Here is a 16350-nt window from a genome sequence, read left to right on the forward strand (position 1 = left end):
TTCATGAATTTCATGAAATAATTTAAAAAAAAAATGATGTGGGCTTCACCCAATTTTTGAGTCCAGCCGGGTACAACTAGGCAGCTGGGGATTGGAATCCACAGTGCAGGGTGCCCATGCTTTCTGGGCACCCCCGCTGTGAATTGCAGTCCCGCAGCCACCCCAGAAAATGGCGCTTTCATAGAAGCGCCATCTTCTGGCGCTGTATCCAACTCTTCCAGCTGCCCTGATGCCGGGTGGCTCGCTGGGTAATAATGGAGTTAGGGCTAGCTGTATATGATCCACCGCCAGGTCCTGCAAGCTTCGTACGTGCCCCGGGGAGACTGCACACAGCCAGAGCGGTGGGACCGGGAGGAGATGGGAGCGGGCATGGCACCGGGACCCTGCAGACAGGTGAGTATATATGACATTTTTTTTTCTACTGTTCACTTTTGTTTTCGCCGCTGCCTCCACCTCCCGCCCAGACATGGCACCGCACGGAGCTGACATGGCACCGGGCGGGTTGTGGAAGCAGCTGTGACGGTACCGGGAGGATTCATGCGTCTGTGTTTACCAACAGAAGGAATCCTCTTCCTGTACACGTCACTATACTGCCCACCCCTTGCGTTTATAGCTGCGTTTTTAGTCATAGAAACGCAGCTATATGCGTTTTTCATTGCGTTGTTGAACATCCCATTGAACTTAATGGGTGAAAAACGCAGTGAAAAACGCAGAAATAATTGACATGCTGCGTTTTTGTGGTCACCACAAAAGCGCAGCTACAAAAAAACACTATGTGCGGAGAGCACTTATGAAAACCCATAGACATTGCTGGGGAAGCAATGTCACTGCGTTTTCAGCACAAAAACGCGGTAAAAAACGCCGCTAAAAACGCGGCAAAAACGCCTAGTGCGCACAAGGCCTTAGCCTAAATAAGTGCATTTTTTCCAATGCGTTTGTTAATTGTACTTACTGGCAAAATGCAGGTGCAAACCATAAAGAATTATATGCTGATTATTTTTCCTATACTTCAAACGAAAAAAGGCAACGTGTTTTATGCTGAGCTGTCATAGACTTCGTTGTTAAGGCTGTGTTCACACACTGCGTTTTTTACCTGCGTTTTTGGTCCGTTTTTGGTCCGTTTTTGCTGCAGAAATTTCTTGAGAAATTCTTGTAACCTTTCTGCAGACATTCCCCAGCAAAACCTATGGCAAAAAAAATTAGCTGTGCACACACTGCGTTTTTTTCTTAAGAAAATTCTTTCAGTAGATTTTCTTAAGAAAAAGAATGAGCATGTCACTTCTTTTCTGCAGCTAACTGCGTTTTTTGCCATAGATAATTGGCACAATAACGCAGGGAGCAACCAGCGGTAAAAACGCACCAAAAACGGACCTAAAACGGACCTAAAACGCACCAAAAACGCACCAAAAACGCAGCAAAAACGCAGGTGCGTTTTTGGTGCGTTTTTTAACACAGGTGCACTCTTAAGAAATTTCTTAAGAAATTTCTTAAGAAAAATCATTTTTCTAGTGTGAACATAGCCTTAAACAACATAGGCAGTTGCTATTACACAGCAGGACAATAATTCGATAGCAGCCTCTCCAGCATGGTATCAGAGCTGACATACTAACTCTACTTTTTCAACCAAGTTAAAATTATAAGAGCAACCACTCAGCTTGTGATCTCCCCCTCCACCCTCTCTGTAACAGAGAAGGAGAACGATCATCACCAGCAATCAGCCCCTGCAATGAAGCAGAACCGAGAGCTCACTTCACGCTCAGGAGAGATCACTACAGCTCCTCCTCGTGGTTGGTGAGTTTGGACACTTTAGAGCACATTTCTCAAGTTACAAACTATAGAAATGATCCCTGAAAGTATAATCTTAACCTGTAACCAGCAGTCTCCACACTCCACACCCTGCACACTATCACTGTACATTATGGAGATACATTTTGTGTTCCTCCCCATCAGCACACTGGCTGGCCCAGACCTCACTGCTGATCATCGTGCCAGCTATTACTTTATAATACGTGAATTATTCAATAATTCAGCTCGCACAAGGTACCAGAAACCGCTTCATGAAAATCTGCATATGACCCGCCCACCGACCAATCAGAGTGCCGTTTTGGAGCAGAGTCATAGGTTAGCTGTGGATGCGGCCGCGGCCTGTCATAGGCTAGCTGTGGATGCCGCCACTGCCTATCATAGGCTATGACAGACCATGGCCGCATCCACAGCTATGATAGGCTGCGGCCGAATCCACAGCTAGCCTATGACAGGCCGCGGCCGCATCCACAGCTATAACAAGCCGCGGCCGCATCCACAGCTATGAGGAAAGCCGCGGCCGCCGGTAATTTAACTGGGATTCCTTGTGCGGCCCTAATGGGTTCTTAAGTTGCCAGCCCAGGGGGCAATTGCCCCTCTGCCTCCCAGGCCAGCCCACCCCTGGCTGGACCCTTGACTCAGGATTACTGCGGAGGAGGGTTCTATATTTCAAGAAAGATGGAGTCACTAATTGTGTTGTGTTTTATTTCTAATAAAAATATTTTTCTCTGTGTACCGCACGCATCATCACCGCACGCCCCTGCACTACCGCACGCATCATCACCGCACACCCCTGCACTACCGCACGCATCATAACCGCACACGCCTGCACTACCGCACGCATCATCACCGCACACGCCTGCACTACCGCACGCATCATCACCACACACGCAGGCACTACCGTACGCATCATCACCTCACACCCCTGCACTGCCGCATGAATCATCACCACACACGCAGGCACTACCTCAGTGACGTCCCCGGTGACAGCACAGCTCACTGCAGTTGCTGTGTGGAGCTGAGAGTGACGGTGTTCTACTGCTGCTCCTGTCAGCTTCATGTAGCAGAGCTGAAAGCGTCGTGGGACCTCTGTGGATTACGTCGGACCTGGAGAGGTATTTGGGGATTTTAATAAAATGGTAAAAGAGTGTTTTTTTGTCTTTTATTCCAAATAAAGTATTTTTTTAGGGTGTATGTGTTTATTTACTTTCACTTACAGGTTAATCATTGGGGGTGTCTCATAGACGCCTGCCATGATTAACCCTTTATTACCCCGCTTGCCACCGCATCAGGGCAATTCAGGATGAGTCGGGTAGAGTCCGGGGACTGTCGCATCTAATGGATGTGGCAATTCCGGGCGGCTGCTGGCTAATACTTTTAGGCTGGGGTGCTCCCGATAACGTGGAGCTCCCCATCCTGACAATACCAGCATTCAGTTGTTTGGCTTTATCTTGGCTGGTATCAAAATTAGGGGGACCGCACGTCGTTTTTTTTAAATTATTTATTTTAATGCAAGATAGACCCGCCCACCGGCGGCAGTGATTGGTTGCAGTGAGACAGCTGTCACTCAGCATGGGGGTCTGTCTGCCTGCAACCAATCATAGGCACCGGTGGGCAGGGAAAGCAGGGAATACGAGATTGAATAATGGGCGGGCGGCATTTTCAAATCAGGAGAAGCCGCCAGAGCTTTGTGACAGCAGTGCAGCGCCGCGTCGGTGATCGGGGAGTGGGTGAGAGTGAGTGAATGAGTCAGTGAGTGAGAGTTTGAGAGTGAGTGACTGATTTTCTGACAAGCAATGAATTTCTATCACTTCTGGGCATGCTCAGAAGTAAAAACCACATGCTTCCGGCGTTTGAGGCATGCCACCATATCCGGCGCGCATAGACTTTCATTATGCACCATGCCGCACAGCGCTGCACCCAGCGCTATGCAGTTTTTTGCCGCTGGCAAAAAATCTTTCTATCTGCGTCCTGTGCGGCCGCCGGAGTGACGATTTTTGCTGCATCCATCAAAAATCGGATCAAACGCAAGTACATGCGGCACAATCCAGCGCTAATAAAGGACTGAGGAAAAACCACACCCGGCAGCAAAAAAACCCGGATGCGTTTTTCCTCACAAAGCGCCGGATTGTGCCGCACAGCCATAACCTGATGTGTGAACATACCCTTAGGGTATGTGCGCACTAGGCGTTTTTTTCACGCTGCATTTTTATGTGCGTTTTTGTCTCAAAAAACGCACCCGCGGCTAAAAAACGCGGTAAAAACGCATGCGTTTTTACCGCGATTTGGTGCGTTTTTTGCTGCGTTTTTGCTTACTGCGTTTTTAATCAGTGCACAATGCCATTAAAGATTGTTGATGAAAAAAGAAAGGTCTGATGTCATTTCCTTCTTCAAAATGTTCATTGTATGCAAGAGAGCAGACAGCTGCAGAACTAGTGTATGCAGGAGAGCAGACAGCTGCAGAACTAGTGTATGCAGGAGAGCAGACAGCTGCAGAACTAGTGTATGCAGGAGAGCAGACAGCTGCAGAACTAGTGTATGCAGGAGAGCAGACAGCTGCAGAACTAGTGTATGCAGGAGAGCAGACAGCTGCAGAACTAGTGTATGCAGGAGAGCAGACAGCTGCAGAACTAGTTTATGCAGGAGAGCAGACAGCTGCAGAACTAGTGTATGCAGGAGAGCAGACAGCTGCAGAACTAGTGTATGCAGGAGAGCAGACAGCTGCAGAACTAGTTTATGCAGGAGAGCAGACAGCTGCAGAACTAGTGTATGCAGGAGAGCAGACAGCTGCAGAACTAGTGTATGCAGGAGAGCAGACAGCTGCAGAACTAGTGTATGCAGGAGAGCAGACAGCTGCAGAACTAGTGTATGCAGGAGAGCAGACAGCTGCAGAACTAGTGTATGCAGGAGAGCAGACAGCTGCAGAACTAGTGTATGCAGGAGAGCAGACAGCTGCAGAACTAGTTTATGCAGGAGAGCAGACAGCTGCAGAACTAGTGTATGCAGGAGAGCAGACAGCTGCAGAACTAGTTTATGCAGGAGAGCAGACAGCTGCAGAACTAGTGTATGTTAGGGGATGGGGGCAAGATGTGACATAGAATATCGCATTAAATGCAGACTACACCCTAATAAATAATGCATATATAGGAGGACCAAGGGGATGGTAGTCAAAAGGTCATACACAGGACCAGTCAATTAAAAATAACATCAACGCTGCTTTTTTGCAAAAATATGACAAATATTTATTGAATATAATAAATAGCAAAAAAGTGACATGAACGAGTAAAAAAGTGTACATTAAACAGAGATCAGGCTTAAAAAGGGGTGTCACTGAAGTTCAAAACCAGGGGTCCACCACCCATCAGGGGAGCAGTATCAAATATAGTAAGGGCATGGTCTGGTAACCCTCCGGACAATAAATTAAAGATTACTCCAATATCTCAAAAAGTGCATACACATTTCAGCAAGCATTTAAGGAAACAACATCTATGAGGAGTCTAGTGACCGGAGGGTCAGATCATGAACCAAATAGTAGCATAGCAGGCAGGTAACAATAACGATATATACAAGGTTATGTTAAATTGTCCCTGTCCTGCACTCACCCATGATAGTAGACGTGGAACCCGAGCAAAATGTGCCCCGACGCGCACGTTTCGTTGTCTTCTTCGGGGGGCCGCAGACAGCTGCAGAACTAGTTTATGCAGGAGAGCAGACAGCTGCAGAACTAGTGTATATAGGAGAGCAGACAGCAGCTGCAGAACTACAAGGCTCAGCATCCTCCATCCAGGACTGAATGCAGGAGTTTTTTGCCCCCCAAAACAATGACGTGGGCTTCGCCATATTTTTGTATGCTAGCCGGGTACAGCAGGCAGGTACAGGCTGCCCCCAACCCCAGCTGCCTATTTGTACCCGGCTGGGAACAAAAAATATAGGGAAGCCCTTTTTTTTATATTTCATGAATTTCATGAAATAATTTAAAAAAAAAATGACGTGGGCTTCACCCAATTTTTGAGTCCAGCCGGGTACAACTAGGCAGCTGGGGATTGGAATCCACGGTGCAGGGTGCCCATGCTTTCTGGGCACCCCCGCTGTGAATTGCAGTCCCGCAGCCACCCCAGAAAATGGCGCTTTCATAGAAGCGCCATCTTCTGGCGCTGTATCCAACTCTTCCAGCTGCCCTGATGCCGGGTGGCTCGCTGGGTAATAATGGAGTTAGGGCTAGCTGTATATGATCCACCGTCAGGTCCTGCAAGCTTCGTACGTGCCCCGGGGAGACTGCACACAGCCAGAGCGTCGGGACCGGGAGGAGATGGGAGCGGGCATGGCACCGGGACCCTGCAGACAGGTGAGTATATATGACATTTTTTTTTTCTACTGTTCACTTTTGTTTTCGCCGCTGCCTCCACCTCCCGCCCAGACATGGCGCCGCACGGAGCTGACATGGCACCGGGCGGGTTGTGGAAGCAGCTGTGACGGTACCGGGAGGATTCATGCTTCTGTGCTTACCAACAGAAGGAATCCTCTTCCTGTACACGTCACTATACTGCCCACCCCTTGCGTTTATAGCTGAGTTTTTAGTCATAGAAACGCAGCTATATGCGTTTTTCATTGCGTTGTTGAACATCTCATTGAACTTAATGGGTGAAAAACGCAGTGAAAAACGCAGAAATAATTGACATGCTGCGTTTTTGTGGTCACCACAAAAACGCAGCTACAAAAAAACGCTGTGTGCGGACAGCACTTATGAAAACCCATAGACATTGCTGGGGAAGCAATGTCACTGCGTTTTCAGCACAAAAACGCGGTAAAAAACGCCGCTAAAAACGCGGCAAAAACGCCTAGTGCGCACAAGGCCTTAGCCTAAATAAGTGCATTTTTTCTAATGCGTTTGTTAATTGTACTTACTGGCAAAATGCAGGTGCAAACCATAAAGAATTATATGCTGATTATTTTTCCTATACTTCAAACGAAAAAAGGCAACGTGTTTTATGCTGAGCTGTCATAGACTTCGTTGTTTAAACGACTTAGGCTAAGTTCACATTTCTGCTAAAATCTATCAGTCACAATCCGCTGCTCTTGTAAACAGCGGAATCCGTTTAGCTGATTCCGTTGCTCCCATAGACTTGTATGAGCAGCGGATTGTGACTGATGATGCTGCGTTGCACCCTCCGCCCGACTGATCAGTCGTGGAACGACTGACCGCCGGGCGGGGGGAACGCAGCATGTAACGTTTTTTGAGCAGCGCGATCCATCGGATTTCGCTGCGCATGCTCTCTGGCTCCCTGCACACGTCACCAGGTTTGGTTGGTTACCCGATATTTACCCTGGTTACGGTGCAAGGAGCCAGCGCTAAGCGGTGTAGGCCCGTAACCAAGGTAAATATCGGGTAACCAAGGTAAACATCGGGTGCTTTGCTGTTACCCGATATTTAGGCTGGTTACGTGTGCAGGGAGGCCGACACTTCCCCGCTCGGCTCCGCCCCCTCCCGCACTTTGCACGTGTATGTACACACACACACCTGTCCCCAGCCATGCAGACAAGCACTGACACCCTCGTCTGGCCCCGCCCCCTGCTCGGCTCCGCCCCCTCCCGCACTTTGCATGTGCACACACACACATACATACATATATACATGCACATACACACACTCACTCACACATACACTCACCTGTCCCCAGCCATGCAGACCGCAGCACTTCTACTGACATCCTCAGCGCCTGGCCCCGCCCCCCCGCTAGGCTCCGCCCCCTCCCGCACTTTGCATGTGCACACACATACATACACACACTCACTCACTCAGATACACTCACCTGTCCCCAGCCATGCAGACCGCAGCACTTCCACTGACATCCTCAGCGCCTGGCCCCGCCCCCCGCTCGGCTCTGCCCCCGAACACCGCCCCCCCCCCGCACACAACGGAATCCGACAAAGAATTCTGTTCTTTGTCATCCGTTGTACAGCGTTGAACAGCGCATCAGTCACATGCGTCAAGCGACGCATGTGACTGATACAAATCAACGGAAATGTGAACTTAGCCTTAGGCAGTTGCCATTACACAGCAGGACAATAATTCGATAGCAGCCTCTCCAGCATGGTATCAGAGCTGACATACTAAGGGTACTTTCACACATCCGGATTTTTGCTCTGCGGCACAATACGGCGTTCTGCAGAAAAACCGCAACCGGCTTTTGTAACGCCGATTGCGTTTTTTTTTGCATTGACTTACATTAGTGCCGCATTGTGCCGTAGGGGCTTGCGTTCGGTCCGGTTTTTGCCGCATGCGGCAGATTTAGCCGATGCGGCGGCCGGATCGAACGTACCCTGCAACGTTTTTTGCTCCGGCAAAAAACACCGCATCGCGCCGCATCCGGCCGCTGCAGCGCATTTTTCAATGCATACCTATGGAGGCCGGATGCGGCGCGATGCGGAAAAAACCGCATCCGGCCGCCGCATGCGGTATTTTCCACTGCGCATGCTCAGTAGCATGCCGCAACCGGAAAAAACCGGACCTGCCGCATGTAAAAACGTATGCAAAGGATGCGGTGTTTTCACCGCATCCGTTGCATAGTTTTCACAGCCGGATTGAGCCGCAGGGCTCAAACCGGATGTGTGAAAGTAGCCTAAGGCTACTTTCACACATCAGTTTTCTGTATTCAGGCACAGTCCTTTTTTTTCCTGATCCAACGGATCCTGAAAAAAAAGTGAAAACCGTATCCACCGGATCCGTTTTTTAACGGATCCGTTATGCCGGATCCGTTAAAAAACGGATCCGGTGGATACGGTTTGCATCCGTTTTTGCATCCTTTTCGTCCGTTTTTTGGCTGGATCCGTTTTGTTAATTACATTGGAGCATGCTCAGTTTAGAAAAACGGATCCGGCGGCCGCATCCGTTTTTTACCGCATTACGCCGGATCCGGCGTCCATAGGCTTCTATTGTAAAACACGCCGTATCGCGCCGGATCCGGCGCGATGCGTTTTTTTTGCCGGACAAAAAAACGTTGCAAGCTACGTTGCCTCCGGCCGCCGCATTAACTAATTTTGCCGCATCCGGAAAAAAACGGATGCAACGCAAAGCCATCCGGTACAATCCGGTAACAATGCAAGTCTATGGGGAAAAAACGGATGCGGTACTGGATCCGTTTTACCCGTTTTTTTCCGGATTGAACCTGATGGCAAAAAACTGATGTGTGAAAGTAGCCTAACTCTACTTTTTCAACCAAGTTAAAATTATAAGACCATCCACTCAGCTTGTGATCTCCCCCTCCACCCTCTCTGTAACAGAGAAGGAGAACGATCATCACCAGCAATCAGCCCCTGCAATGAAGCAGAACGGAGAGCTCACTTCACGCTCAGGAGAGATCACTACAGCTCCTCCTCGTGGTTGGTGAGTTTGGACACTTTAGAGCACATTTCTCAAGTTACAAACTATAGAAATGATCCCTGAAAGTATAGTCTTAACCTGTAACCAGCAGTCTCCACACTCCACACCCTGCACACTATCACTGTACATTATGGAGATACATTTTGTGTTCCTCCCCATCAGCACACTGGCTGGCCCAGACCTCACTGCTGATCATCGCGCCGGCTATTACTTTATAATACGTGAATTATTCAATAAGTTTCATCGCACAAGGTACCAGACACCGCTTCATGAAAATCTGCATATGACCCGCCCACTGACCAATCAGCGTGCCGTTTTGGAGCAGATACAGCATGAAGACGGACTGGCAGAAACGTGGATGTGTTACGTCATAATTAGGCGGCCGAGGTTAGTGTCGGCAGCGGCGCATGTTTAGTGACGTCACGACCATATAACTTGTGTAGAGTCTGCCCGTTATGTGACGTCTGCTGGAGGCGGCGCTGCCCGCTCGTCAGCCGGTGATAGCTCCGCAGTCCACACTATGTGATGTGCATTGGGTCGGAGCCGCTTCTTCCTAATATTGCGCCTGTATCCACACCTTGTCTGTAACTGGTGAGCTGTGTTGATAAAAATGGATGAATTTTACAGAAACTCCATCCGTCTGCATTGTTTCTTTTCTAATGACCCCGGAGGTGAAGCCTGTAACCCCGGGCTCTCTTCAGATTGCCATACAGCAGTGCCTCTGTCTGACAGGCGGAATTCAGCTGACCCCAGATCCGGTATTGTTCGCCTTTATGAGGACACAAGACGTGGTCACCTGCGCTCCCCGCCCCTCTCAGAATGGAAGACTGCTGAAAATGAGGGCAGACGGCGGTGACTCTGACTGCATCGTCCCAGTCAGTGGCTCTGTCAGTCCCGCGCTTCACATGGAAGTTCCGACAGCTATTGTGGGGCACAAATATCATGTGAATTCCGCGTTACTTGTTTCCTGGGGGGCAAAAAAATGAAGGCACCACTCCAGCAGGGATATCTTTCCTTTAAGTGGAATTCCCCTGTCTTATACTCACCTGCCGCCATCTTCATTCTCCAATCCCGCGGTGCCATCTTGTAACTAACTTCTGATTGGCCAGACGTTACATCACAAGCTCCCAATGCACCGCTATGAGATCCAGAACGAGACTCTCATAGAGTTGTATTGAATTGTGACCTCTGGCGCACTCCATGAAACACTGGTGAGTATACGACCAGGGGCAAGGAACTTATGTTTACAGTATTGCTCCACTATTGAAATAAAAACCCCTGTAGTGGTGCTATAATGCAATATCTCTCCACACATTCGGCAAATAACGATTGGAAATAGCCGCCATCTCTCTTAGGCTACATGCGCACGCTGCAGTTTTTTCTGCACACAAACTGCAACCAAAACATCACCTTGTCAGAGAGAGCCTGGAAATGTCCTTCACACTATGTTTTTTTAACATGCGTCCTGAACGTTTTTTTGCTGCAAAAGCGGATCCTGTTTTTCCAAAGAGAAACGCATGCAAGCGCAAGTGTTATTTTACAGGATCCTGTCACTTGAAATTGTGGGCGGGTATTGGAGTCATGTGATCGGGAGTGAGGGGAACTGAATGAGACAGAGATAGACAGAAAGGGAGAGAGAGAGAGACTACCGCACCCATTGTCACCGCACACAGCGGCACTCCCGCACCCATCATTACTGCACACACCCCGGCACTACCGCACCCATCATCACCGCACACACCCCGGCACTACCGCACCCATCATCACCGCACACACGCAGGCACTACTGCCGCCATCATCACTGCACAGATATCGGCACTACCGCACCCATCATCACCGCACACACGCAGGCACTGCTGCCGCCATCATCACTGCACACATATCGGCACTACCGCACCCATCATCACCGCACACACCCCGGCACTACCGCACCCATCATCACCGCACACACGCAGGCACTACTGCCGCCATCATCACTGCACACATATCGGCACTACCGCACCCATCATCACCGCACACACCCCGGCACTACCGCACCCATCATCACCGCACACACCCCGGCACTACCGCACCCATCATCACCGCACACACGCAGGCACTACTGCCGCCATCATCACTGCACAGATATCGGCACTACCGCACCCATCATCACCGCACACACGCAGGCACTACTGCCGCCATCATCACTGCACACATATCGGCACTACCGCACCCATCATCACCGCACACACCCCGGCACTACCGCACCCATCATCACCGCACACACGCAGGCACTACTGCCGCCATCATCACTGCACACATATCGGCACTACCGCACCCATCATCACCGCACACACCCCGGCACTACCGCACCCATCATCACCGCACACACCTCGGCACTACCTCCCCCATCATCACCGCACACACGCAGGCACTACTGCCGCCATTATCACTGCACACATATCGGCACTACCTCCCCCATCATCACTGCACACATATCGGCACTACCGCACCCATCATCGCTGCACACACATCGGCACTACTGCATCCATCATCACCACACACAGTCTGGGGGGCTCCCCATAACGTGGGGTTCCCCATCCTAAGAATACCAGCCTTCAGTCGTGTGGCTTTATCTTGGCTGGTATCAAAATTGAGGGGACCTCACATTGTTTTTTTTAATTATTTATTTATTGTACTGCACACTATAGACCCGCCCACCAGTGGCTGTGATTGGTTGCAGTGAGACAGCTGTTACTCAGCATGGGGGCGTGTCTGACTGCAACCAATCATAGGCGCAGGTGGGCGGGGGACGCAGTGAATAAGAGATGGAATAATGAGCAACCGGTATTTTCAAAAGAGGAGAAGCTGCCGGAGCAGTGTGACAGAGGTGCAGCGCCGATCCCGTGATCGGTGAGTATGAGAGAGGGGGGCGAGGGAGAGACAGACAGAGTGAGAGGGAGAGAGTGACAGAGAGAGAGAGAGACTCTGTGATCACGCCAGGCTGGTTTCTGCCCAACAGGATCCTGTCTATCAGCATGCCAGCGTTCACATGCGTTTGCGTGCAGTATAGTCAGGATCCAGTGAAAAACAGTATTTGGACGCAGCTCAAAAACGCTACAAGTAACAATTTTGAAAAATGTTAAAATCCTGCAAGTCGCTGGATCCTCACTATAACGCACGCCAACGCATGTTGACGCGTGTCCATTGCAAATGTATTGAAATTAAAACATATTTGCACTGGATCCGCTTTTGCTGCAAAAAAACGTTTAGGCGGCATGTTAAAAGAAACGTAGTGTGAAAGTAGGCTAAGGCTGGTTTCACATAAGCGTTTTTTGAAATGCGACAATAATGTATTTTTTGCCGCATTTCAAATGGATCAGTTTTTCTTGTAATGCATTTTCTGTGGACTTGCGGCAACATGTGTTTACATGCGGTTACGTGCTGTACTGTCAGGATCCGGTGACTTGCTGTTTTTAAACTTTTTTCAAAAACGCAACATGTTGTGTTTTTGACCTTCGTCCAAATACTGCAGGTCAATGGATCCTGTACGTTGCAGCCGTTGCTACAATGTATTTCAATGGGCGCCGGATCCTCCTTTCCCAGTTGCGGTTGTATGCTGACAAACGGATCTTGTTTGGTGTACTGAGCATGCCCTAAAGCTGACTGGCGAGCTGGCTAGCGTGATTCTCTCTATATCAGTGATGGCGAACCTATGGCACACGTGCCAGCTAGGGCACGCAGAGCCCTTTCTGCCGGCACAAGTTTGGTCTCCTCATCCTTCCACTTTGATCTGCTGGCGCGGTCGCGCCGGCAATTCAAAGTTATGTTGGAGTGGAGGGACATTTCTCCTCGCTCTGATACTCCTCCTCTCCTAGGCCGCAGGTATGTTGCCTAGGAGATGGAGAAGTATCAGTAAGCGGCGCCGGCGTAATGACGTCTTCTGGCCGCACGGGAACTGAGGACCCAGCGGCACGCAGCGGTGAAGCGGGTGCTGGAAGGTGAGTTGTTGTGTGTTTTTTTTTTTAACTTGTGCGGCTGTGCCAAGGTGGGGATGGGGGGACCAGTGCCAGCTTGGGGGAAACATGCATGCATGCCAGGGTTGAGAAAAAAAACATGCCAGGATGGGGGAAACATGCATGTCAGGATGTGGAATATTTACCAGGATGGGGAACGTGTTGGGATGGGGAACATTTACCAGGAAGGGGAACATGCCAGGAAGGGGGGCATTTACGAGGATGGGGGAACATGCTAGGAAGGGGGACATTTAACAGGAAGGGGGTACATTTACCAAGATGGGGGTACATTTACCTGGATGGGGTACATTTACCTGGATGAGGAATATTTACCAGGATGGGGTACATTTACCAGGATGGGGCCATGATGGAGACAAATATACCAGAATGTAGGAAATATATATCAGGATGGGGGACATGTTTACCGGGAAGTGGCCAGGAAGGGGGACATAACTACACAATGAAGGGGGAGGGGAGCAACTCGTACGTCTTTATGGGATTTCAAGATGTTCAGACTTTGAAATGTAGATGTGGATTACAGGGTGACATCTGATTGCATTCCATGCTAAAATCTCTGTCTAATATGCTGCAATTTTTTCCAGCAAGATCAATCCAACTGCTGTGTGTAGAAAGGGCAGTGGCTCAGCTTCAGTGTGTGGTAAGCATGAGCGTGATGCCCCCTGCTAAAGAGAAGAGAAGAGAAGACGGCAAAGGTAAGATTAAAATCAATTATTTACATTATAGGATTTGTTGGCACTTCGGAAAAATAATTGGGTTTAGGGCTACAGTGTGGGCATTCGGCACTGACACGGGCACCAAAACTGACACGGGCACGACACTGACACGGCACCGACACTGACACGGCTCCGATATTGACACAGGCACCGACATTGACACTGACAAGGGCACTATACTGACACAGCACTGACACGGGCACGACACTGACACGGGCACTACACTGACACGGGCACCGACACTGACATGACACCAACACTGACACTGACAAGGGCACTATACTGACACAGCACTGACACGGGCACGACACTGACACGGGCACTACACTGACATGGGCACGACACGGGCACCGACACTGACATGACACCAACACTGACACTGACACGGGCACGACACTGACACGGGCACGACACTGACACGGCACCGACACTGACACGGCACCGACACTGACACAGGCACCGACATTGACACTGACAAGGGCACGATACTGACACAGCACTGACACGGGCACGACACTGACAAGGGCACGATATTGACATGGGGACTGACACGACACCGACACATGGACACCGACATGTCAAAATCACTCCGGCACTGATTTTGTTATTCTGGAACTAAGTTGGTGAGCTGCGTTTTTGTTAACAAAACTGCAACCAAAATGCATGTCAAACGCACCAATTTGACAGCATGCATTTTTCCTTGCGTTTTTGATGCCCTCATTGATTTCAATGGGTGACAAATGTTGACAAAAACGGAAGAAAGAATGAACATGCTGCTTCTTTTTTTGTCACAAACGTTTGAGAAAAAAACCTCTGACACATAATCTGCAATGTGCGTATAGCAAATCTGACTTCTCATAGACTGCTGGGAAATCAGATGTCAGAAAGTTCTGACAACAAAACTGCACCAAAAAACGCGACAAAAAACGCAGTGTGCGCATGTAGCCTTAACGCCTCATTCAGACATTTGTGTGTATTCACATACACAACAAAAAGGCAGGAGTGTTTGGTCATTATCAGTTTTTACTCTCAGAATTTTATTAGGGATTTTCACATTTGGAAAAACAAATGAATTACAAAGCTTCTCTACACATCACAATGGTAGTTATAGACAACACACGGACTGTACACTGATGACATCTGTGTCCTGTCTGATTTTCACAGACCCATGGACTTGTATTGCTACTTTTCATCCATTAAAAATGGACATGTCTCCTTGACTTTTGCACGGACATGTAAACAGCCCATTAGGATAAGGCCAGGGGTCAGTCACTGCAGGTTTTTCACTTCCAAAACCATGTGCCATCACATTTGGGTGGATGAAACATATTACCCCTGGAGAACCTATGATTGCTTGTATAAGAGGTTGTCTAGGACTTTAACATTAATGACTTATCCTTAGGATAGGTCATCAGTGTCTGATCAGCGAGGGTCTGTCACCTGGCACCCCCACAGATCAGCCGTTCCTAGTGCCACCACCAGCCAGAACTACACACAGTACATCTCATCAACTGTATAGTGGCCACTGCTGTGTACTGCATATCCACCCCTGGTTAAAATCAGTAGGAGCAGATGTGCAATACCTGGCCGCAACCACTATTCCATCAACTGCGCTGTACTGTGCAGCTCCGCAACTGAGTAGTGAAGATACAAGATGTGCAGCATCTGAAACAACGGATACTGGAAGCCTGTGCTAGCATTTCTCTGCGGTGTTGCTATCAGTGTGTCAAGAGTAGGAGAATCGAATTGACAATCCAATGTGGCGCCCCTGAGTGTCAGGTGCCACAGGGTACTACATCTAACCCCAGATTCCTGGAAGACCTGTGCTGGTAATTAACACAACACACCCACAAATGCACGCCCTTTTCCCCAGACTGGGTGACAGGTTAGTGATGGAACTGATGGGTGGTCACCTATTGGGTGGGACGCATCCAATACACTAGTCAGAGACCTGGGAGGAGGAGGGCCTAGTCAGTGGAGTGGACGGATGACGGACATCTTGTCAGGAGAGAGTTAGTTAACTAGACACCAAGTCAGTCAGAAGTTGACGTGCTGACGGAAAGTCTAAAGTGACTACTGAGTAAAATTAGTACGGTTGCCGGGGTGAGTACGGTGCAAGGACTCACTGAACCGAGCATCGACGGGGTACAGAGCACTAGTTCAGGAAGACGGTTCAGGCTCACCTGATAACAATCTGCCCGGTGAGGGGACCATCAAGGACCTTACCGACGTTAGTGTCCGGGGCACAGCAGCAGAGAGGGAACCTAGGAACGGGGACAGAGGTCCGACCCAAGAGAGGTTTAAGCTGCATGCCATACGGGCCAGGACGGAGACAACAGCAGGGGGCCCCAAAACGCTCTAGGCCACAGGGACCCACTAACTACTACAAGGTGCATGGAAACCAACCAAAAACCTAACAATGAAAAACAACAGAAAA

General features: G+C 49.5%; 1 protein-coding gene and 2 non-coding genes across 3 annotated transcripts in view; all 3 read right to left on the reverse strand.

Moving 5' to 3' along the window:
- The window catches only part of LOC142291609 (transmembrane protease serine 11D-like), a 392225-nt gene that overhangs the window by 260090 nt on the left and 115785 nt on the right, over positions 1-16350 (reverse strand). The window lies entirely within an intron of this gene.
- On the reverse strand, positions 1646-1863 carry LOC142292761 (small nucleolar RNA U3). Its single transcript, XR_012750795.1, has one exon. It is a non-coding gene; the product is annotated as a small nucleolar RNA U3 (small nucleolar RNA).
- Positions 9042-9259, reverse strand: LOC142292778 (small nucleolar RNA U3). The gene has a single exon (XR_012750811.1). It is a non-coding gene; the product is annotated as a small nucleolar RNA U3 (small nucleolar RNA).

The sequence above is a fragment of the Anomaloglossus baeobatrachus genome, chromosome 2, assembly GCF_048569485.1.
Source record: "Anomaloglossus baeobatrachus isolate aAnoBae1 chromosome 2, aAnoBae1.hap1, whole genome shotgun sequence".
NCBI lineage: Eukaryota > Metazoa > Chordata > Amphibia > Anura > Aromobatidae > Anomaloglossus > Anomaloglossus baeobatrachus.